Source organism: Meleagris gallopavo, chromosome 4 (assembly GCF_000146605.3).
Source record: "Meleagris gallopavo isolate NT-WF06-2002-E0010 breed Aviagen turkey brand Nicholas breeding stock chromosome 4, Turkey_5.1, whole genome shotgun sequence".
NCBI classification, from domain to species: domain Eukaryota; kingdom Metazoa; phylum Chordata; class Aves; order Galliformes; family Phasianidae; genus Meleagris; species Meleagris gallopavo.
Window position 1 is genome coordinate 37,791,483 of NC_015014.2, and position 8,952 is coordinate 37,800,434.

Here is an 8,952-nt window from a genome sequence, read left to right on the forward strand (position 1 = left end):
TTCTTTCTTCAAGTTCTGTGCTTTGTAGTAAGTTCGGTATGTGATAACATAAGTTGCATTGGGAATGGAATGTGTAATTTTACCACAGGTATCAGTAAAAGCTCTGAAGATAAGCAAGTACATATAGATCAACATGACAAAGTGGATAGCAATTTGTTCTACCACTGAAGCTTGTGACATTTTCCATGTGTTATTCAACTGGCCTGCCCAAACATTGTCCATAATACTTACACATATTCAGTAAGAACTCTTGAATAAATAAATAAGTAAAAAGAATTGTCCATGCCACTTCTCAAGGAAAATGTACCGACTTCCTCTACATTGCTGCATGAGAGCTAAAAGTTTTAAACCTATTTAAATTGAGATATTTCTTCGAAAATAAGTAGCAAATGCCTATCCCACTTCTTGTTATTGGAAATAGAGAAGAGGATAAAATTCTGGAAATCTCATCTGAGATGCTTTCCCCAATGATCTTTGCTTCTCATTGTGCTAAAATGTCTTTCTATAACTGCTACAGAACATGTTAGAAAGATTTAAAGGTGCAGAGTGTAACTTACATGCTAGCTGCACATTTTGATGCCAAAATTAGCGTAAAGCCATTGGCTTTCTTTATCTCCTTCTGGCAAATTTTGAAAGGTATCTATAGGTAAGTTTAATTTGGACAACTGCAAAGATTTGTGTCATCTATTTTAACAAAGACCACACGTGTAGCAGATTGATCATCTATGTGTCCTGCATGCTGTGCCATATAGGTAGGCCCTACAAATCTATTCAATTCTATTGCAAGTCTACTGTAATTTCTATTCAATGGGACTTGAATTCACACACAGCCATTTAGCAGTTATCATCTGATAGAGGCTGCAAACTCTGTCTGAATGTGGCAATATGTTAAAGGATAACAGAATTTTGTGTTTGTGCCTATATAGTTTTAACTTTTGAGATACTCTTATGGAAGTATTATACAGTGTTTTAGCAATAAAGCAGCATAATCGTGACACTGTGTATGAATGCAGCTTTATCAGTTTACACATGCTTACTGTACTATAGTCTGCATCTAGAAAGAGAGTGAGCTATAATCTTCATACCCTTGACGTTGTATAGGCTGGTAGACATTATGAGTTGTATTGCCTTCTTGCTTAGCAAAATATACAGAAAAACATATTTTTGGTATAAACATTTTCTTTCAGATTCTTTGACTGGTTTATGAAATAATGTTTTGTGATAATCTATTCCCTGATAATACAAAAAATTCTCTTGAGTTCAGTAAAATCCTTCAAATGTACCTTGGTGCAACTTTCCTCCCCTCCCCTTGCATCTCATGAAGCCGTTGCCCCTCATTTTGAAAGTTCACATTTTATCACTGTTCTTTTTTGTTTACTCAGTGTGCATAATCTCAGAGGCTAAACTGCTTTTGGGTGAATTCTGAATCAATCCTGAAAGGGGAGAGAAATTTTCCTGCTGAAGTGGTACATCTGTTGGAGGACTTATGGACCCTTAGTAAAGGAATCTGTTTCAGTGTTAGACTGCTAAAGATGCAAAGGGAAAAATTACTATCCTAACATACATAAAACTGTATTAATAATAATTTAGAGATAAATTAATATGATCTAAACTTAATCTCATTCTAGCAAAACCTATGTTGAAGGAAATGAGAATTTACTGGGTTAGGATCTAATTGAGTTTGTTTTTTTCTCTCTCTTTTTAATTTTTTTATTCTTCTCTGCATTGGAGAACTCATTTCAAATATATTTAAATATATATAATAGTACTGTATCTAATGTGTTAATTTGTTGGTTAGAGTCCAATGATTTTCTTCCCACTGTAAGACTCAAAGCCCCAAACTGTAATGAAACAGAATGCTCTTTTTTTTTTTTCCCATTGAATTGGAGTTATTCCTCCTTGGAGACTGCTCTATGGTTCTTGTGCATCCATTAAACATTTCCCGGTGATATCTGCAATAGGTTAGACCTAGCTCACTGCATTTCTTTCTGTATTTGGAAAAATTAGATATGTTTGCAGTTCCTGGAGTGTTTGGTTCCCTACAGGTGCACAAAGCAGCCTGTGCAACAGATTAGCAACTCTTTGCATGGACTTCGTTACTCTGTGGAAGTGTAGAAGCTAGGAGTTCATACTCCAAGCTTATCAGTAGACAACTTGGTTTGGGAATTGTACTTATTGATAGAAATTCCCAAATGTGATCAGTGGCAGATTTGGTTCTTGTCTGCAGTGAATCAATGCTCATGTAGATCTGTGCGAGGAATTTCAGCTGTACAAGGTAGAATCACTTAATAGTATCACTGAAAAAAAAGTACATTATAATTTATGAGCTCTCATAGTTCACTGTACCGTAACAATTCTTTTAGGTTAAATACTCTTGCAGTAGCTGCAGGTTTCACAAAGAAAAATATCTTAACTATGCCCTGCCTTCTACCTCTGGTCTGCTGCAAAAAGACTGTCGTTGAGTACTAAATTAATTCAGATTAATTTTTGACATTACATGCTTCCACATTATACGCTGGAAGTTTTAAACTCTAAGAATTGTGTATAACGATAGTACAAATACTTTGACAACTGACAGTGCAAGTGGACTGCAAATTCAGTTACGCTTTCTGCTGGGAGCAGTCCAAGTTAATGTTTTAGAATAGTATTATAACTCAAGTCTCAAGGAGACTGAGGGAGGAGGAGGGTCAGAAATTGTCCTTCATCTTCCCTATGTCTTTTCCTTCCCCCATATATAAGTAACTGTAATTTTTTTAATCATAATGTAGTTTAAGTGCAAATTTGACAGTCCTTCCCATGTGTGCCTTAATTCTTTTTTCCCTGACCTTTTTTAAAAGTCATGAACTTCTTGGGGCAGAAACAATCTTCATATTGGTCTGTTTTACAGCTGAACACAAAATTTTTTTGCTTGTTCTTCCCACTGAACAGGGCTGTGTCAGAAAGCAAAAGCTATCCCCAATAATAATATTTGTCTCAAAGAAGCTTGACCTTCTCTGTGATGTTATTGGAAACAAAATGCAGGAATGCATAATATCACAAACGGAGCAAGGAAAATATGAGCAGATCATTGATACTGCTCAAATGTTTGTTTTACTGGGGGAGCCTAACTTTCCAGGTAGTTAGACATTTTCTTGACTTGCTTATTTTGGATATTTTCACTAATTGATTGTAATCCAATTATCAAAGTATAATGCCAGGCCTCAGAAACAGACAGTACCTGCTGTTGAAAAGATTGCAACTCTTCCACTTAAGGAGCACTGAAAGACAAATGCTGTTTATACTTCATTTATTGCATATAGCTGACAGCAGGGTCGATGAATTGATGAAACATGCAGTGGCTAGGAACCATCTTTCTGAAAATGTTCTCAAAACTTTCAGATTATTAATAAATAGCTTAGTTGCATGTTATGATGCAACAGAGCAAGGCTGATCTGTCTGGAAAATTATGCAAAATAACATCTTGTTACCTTTCCTGTTCCACATTATACGTAAGTAGTTCATTTCAGATCACTGCTAAGCAACTTTCAGCTTGGAAATGTGAATGATATAAGGTATATGTCTTGAGGAATGTATTTGGTTAACATACATCTTTTTATCATGTTGTTGCTGGTTTTCTTTTGTGTCTAAAAGTCAGTTAGTACAGAAGGTGGAGTGAGGGAGAAGAGATATTACCCACAAGTTGAAAAACTGTGCTAGTGCGTGGTTCGCTATGTAGTACACCATGTGTAGTACAGATTCTTATATACAGTGCTTACTATTGACTCTTATGTTGGGTTAGAGAATGAATTAGCCCTGAGAAAACTCTGGAAAAATGGAGGAGTAATGCTTAACTTTAGCTAGTGAGGAGTAGGGAAGAGGAGTCAGATGCCTGCTGACAGGTGAGGTACAGGATTTGGGAAGGACCAAACTAATCTTAAGAGAACGCATGGCTCAGAGTGCTGTTTTAACAAGGGATGAAAAAGGGAAAGATGGGGGGTGAGTGGTATGATTTATTACTCAATTTGGAAGAACTGAAGCTTTGGGAAGGTTGGGAATGAGTTTTTCTTGAGGGAATCACACAGCGCATGGAAAAGTTGCTGTCCAAAGTATTGAGTTTGATGCGATCCAAAGGAAAAATCTTGTTCAGGTATTGCATTAAAAGATTAATTAGAAATAAAGTAAAACAAGGTGTTGTGGCAAGGGCAGGATAACTTAATCTTTGTGACCTTGAGGTATCAAAAGTTGTATGTAAGTACAGGATCTAAAACCACCTTATCTTGGTACAGAAAGTATGATTTGCATCTTCCCTGGGCTTGAATTAAAAGGCAAACTTTTGTTAGGATGCCTAACAAGTTCTTGCCACTGGTAATAGAAACAAGCCTGTGATATTCTGTGGAACAGTGAATAATTTTCATTATGAATGCACATCTTGTGGGTCTGTGAAGTTGCACATCCACTTCTGGGAAGGTGATGGGTGGCAAGTTGAGAGTAAAATAGGAGGAAACTGTGTAAGAGTTGATTTTTGCTGACTAAACATATTTTAATTGGATTCCAGAATAACAATGTTAAAATATTGACAGTGTCAACCAATGCTGCTTACTGGAATAACAGAAATTACTTTGGAAATAAACTGATGGTTGCAGTTTCCTTTCTCCAACGATGACTACCTAATGCTCAAAAATTTAACGTCCTGTATCAAAATAGTAAAGTAGAAACACTGTGATAAGGTACTGATTTGAAATCAGTGGGACTGAAGGACACAATTAAAATAAATCACGTCGCTCTCCTGAATACTGGTAACTGAACTTTGAGTACGTTTCTAGGGAATGTATTTGCAGTGGTAGCACAGCCTTCCATTGTGTGATTGGGATGCTGAGGTATTTAACAGCCGAATTTGGCTTGAAATATTGCATGTTGATTATCACTGCTTTGCCTGGAGTTAAGTTACTTGGATAATATATTGCACAACCTATTGGCATGTTGAATGCATATGAGTGTTTCTGGAGGCGAACAAATGGGAATACTTATTTGCTAATCATGACGCAAAAAGAAAGGATTAAGCCTTCTGTAGAGATCAAACTGCTGCATTGAGAAAATCAAAGTCCACGTACATGAGCTAAACCATGTTTGACATGTTAGACTTTGATTTCTCCAGGAGACTTGCTATGGTATTTGGTTGTGTTTTTAAAAACCACAAGTGTAAATTAGAGCAAGCTAATTTTATAATTATTCCCCACAGACACGCAAGTAATTTAGTCTCAAACATGTTTATTTTATAAAGACACAATCATTCAAAAAAAGAAGTGCTGAGAAACCACAAGTGGTTTGAGGAATAGAGGCTTAGAGCTTTTGCAAACATGCGCGTGTTTAAAATGTGGTAGTATTTGTTTAAAAGCTGTGGAGTACTCTGTCTTTCTTTGTGGCTTTGTGACTGTCCTTAGGAGAGACTAAGAAACTGAGAGCTCAGGGGGTTGTTTTGGTGATGGCAACATTAGTCACTAATTTATGTTAAATTCCGGGAAAACACTCAGTTTTTCAGACTTAAGGAACTCAGAACATAATCATGTTAATTTAAGATGCTGCTGGAGCAGAGGCTGCTCGTGAGATCAAATTGAGAATGGGACTTAAAACATATTTTTTAAATCCTGATATTTGATAGATTGTTTGTTCTGAAGGAATAGGGATACCACTTGAATATAGATATATATACTTTTTCCTGTCTCAGTATCTTGAGGAAGTGACCACTGACAGAATTTGGAAAGGGCACCATACACAAGTGTGTTAAAATAAAGTTTATAAATTTAACCTGTATATAAATCTCTAGAAAGATGCTTAGACACGATACAGTGATCTTTATAATGATCACATTAACACGTTTAGTGACTCATATCAGTTCTCTGACAGATACGTAGACATGACTTAAAAGGAAACAAATATCTGATAATGAGAGAAGTTAAATGCCCTACACTGTCTTATGCAAGATATAATATGGTAATTTTTTTTTTAATTTTCAGTAGTACTAACAATAACAGTACAATTTAGAGATGACAAAGAGCTCTCAAAAGCTCTGCACTGAGAGCAGTAATCTTTTACCAGCTACTTATTATTTTCTTCTTTTACCAGCAAAGATTAAGGTAGCAACTTGAGTTTGGCTGCGTTGAGCTCTCAAAGGTGAATTTCAACTTGCTTCCCTTCTTTAAGATAGTTCTTAAATAAACCTAAATTCATATTTTTGTAAGTATTACTATTTTTTATTTTTATTTTTTTCATTTTGAGGGGAAAAAAAAGAGACCTCTGCTGGTTTTGGTGTGGTTATATATATGTATATATACAGGTTGTTCTAGGTATCTATACTTGCAGTTATTTTCTACGGTGCAGATACAAAACAGATGTCTAAGTACACCTAGGTAACAAACAGACTTTTTGCATTTCCTGTGTGAATTTTTAGAATCAAATAACTAATCCTAGATCAGGCAATGTATCATGTTTTAAATCCAAGTGTCTTGCTTCATACAATTCTGGAATAAGTTATCTAGCTGTATTTGAGGTCTACTGCAGCTGGAACTGGTATTTAAATCTTTATTTCTAGGTTATTTTTGAAAGGCCTTCTGGAATCAGGCACCACATTTTTCAATAATGGGATTTAGGACTATAACTTCATATAAGCTTGTAAAATTTCAAGCCCTGTTCAAAATAAGATATTGGAGTTGGGAAGCCAAGGTAACTTGAATTACAAAAAACAAACAAACAAAAAAAGTTAGTAAAATTAAATACTAGACCTCTCTAGCAATTTCCTTAATTTCTAGTACAAAATGGTTGCAAGTATTTTCCAAATGTATCAGTTGGTTTCTTAAGTCAGTATTTATTTTCAGTCTTTCAGTTAGGAGAATTCATTCACTTCAGATAACTTTAGAATCTCTATAACATAGTAAAATATATTTAGAACTTTCTGAATTTCTATATAACTTTCTTAATACTTTAGGTTCATTAGTTTTGTGAAAAGTACCAGTTTCACAGCTGCAGTGAAAAATCAGATATTTAACTTAAGAAATATAGTCCTAATGAGAATAGAGCTGAGTGGATTGAGGAAAGGAATTCTTTTAAATTTTCATGTCAGACTTCTGCATGAACTTATTTTGTTCTGATCTGCAATGTTTTAATACTGGTCCCCAAGTTACCAAACTAATCTAAAACAGGGACTCCAAACCTTGGTCTTTGGTCAAAAGTCCAAATCATTGCTCTTTGCCCAATAGTTATGCCTTCATATTTACATTTCCCATCAGCAAATGTGTGTTTTAAATCACTGAGTGCAGGTTTCAAGATTTCATCCTAAATTTGAGAACCTTATGCAGCAGAGATTCTGTGTGCTGTATCCTCAGTCAGAATGAAGACTCCCATTGGTGCCAGTTGGTGAGAGCCTTTGCTGGCAATTCTCCTCTATTATGTCATTTTGTTATGTTATGCTATGAACATGATTTTGTGGTTTTAGTCCCTAAAGTCCCTAAAATCCTGCTTTTTAGCTTTTGCAGGAATATGTGTGAGATGTAATTTCAAAGTTATAATGCAGGTGCACCATTTCACAGTTTCCATCTAAAAAAATATTCACAACTAATGTATTTGTTCACAACTGAATATAAAATCCTCAAATGTCTTCATCTTCAAATTGGTATTTTACTTTTAATAGTTACCTAAATTAAGTGCTGTTTATGCATATTTCATATCAGTTTTAATGTTAAATATTTATGCATTTAGTTTTCTGTTTTTTATCTGCAACATTGGTTTTATTCATTTTGATTTAAAATATTTTATGCCTCTAATTTATCTTATGGTTCTTGAGTTTAGATGTTGGGCATACAGTTTTTGGAATATCAACTTTGACAGGTGGGAATTAATGTTCCATAAAGTCTTTGTAGTTCTTTCTTGTGCAAGGAAGATGTAACAGGTGACTTTTTTTTTTTTTGACTTGAGTGACTTTTCAGCTGTATTTAGCCATTTATGTTTATTATAAATGTCATCATTCACCATAAAAAATAAATATAATGAACATTGGAAGGACGTAACAGAAACTTTCATTATTTTGTAATGAAACTAAGCGTTACATTTTTAAAACAGTAACAATCACACAAAGCCTATGAGTAAAATTATTCAGCATATATTTCTAGCACTTATAGGCATATGAATAATTGCACTAGACACTAGTGCTACGAAGGAGAAAAAGTAAGAATCTTAGCAGATGTGGTACCTTGTGAAGAGAGCCTCAGGGCCTTAAGTAGACATTTCGCACTTCCTTTTAGTTTCATATAGCCATTCAGTGTGGGAATTCTTGTTCCCATTTTTTTTTTTTTTGCATGACCACCCTTCAGTGTTTTTAAATTGTAAACATAGTAAGATTTTGCTACAAAGACCACCTAGAGAACATCTTTTATGAAGTTCCTAACATTGAATGTGAGAAAATAAGGTTATTGATGGCTGAAAGGAGAGGGAGGGAGAAAGAAAAAAGGACTAAACCACTAGCTATTCCTATGAGAATTCCTAGCTCTGTCAATACAAAGATACAAACATAAGTATGCATGCTGGATCTTTTGGCAGAATGAAGAACACTCAGCAATAGGAGGTGGTAGGTACAGAGACCTAGGAAGCTATTTCCATAATTCCATGAATTAAAAAATTATACATGGACTAAAAATGCTTGTAAGTGACATAAACTTTTACAAAACTCTAAAGAAATAAATTTTATTTTAAAGGTATTTCATTCTAGTTGTATTTAATGATACTTTATAGGTGTTGCATTTCTAGTAGTGCAAAATATATTATCTCTGTAATGACTCTATCTGAATGTATACTCAAAGAACTTTTTATTCAGTTTTTCCCCATTAGTCTATATGCAGTTAAAAGCTACAATTAAAATGTCATCTCAGATATTTGAGCAATGAGTTTGTTCAAGGTTTTCAGATCTGTGTCCAAAAGATTTAA

At 34.6% G+C, this 8,952-nt stretch overlaps 1 protein-coding gene across 4 annotated transcripts in view; it reads left to right on the forward strand.

Moving 5' to 3' along the window:
• BMPR1B (bone morphogenetic protein receptor type 1B) overlaps positions 1 to 8,952 on the forward strand; it is a 236,618-nt gene that overhangs the window by 52,572 nt on the left and 175,094 nt on the right. For 2 of the 4 annotated variants that reach the window (XM_019614788.2, XM_019614790.2), the window contains exon 1: positions 7,309 to 7,389. The exons of the other annotated variants lie outside the window; for them this stretch is intronic. The gene's annotated coding sequence lies outside the window, so the exon portion shown is untranslated. Of the gene's footprint in view, positions 1 to 7,308; positions 7,390 to 8,952 lie in introns of those variants that run through there. 4 annotated transcript variants of the gene reach the window in all.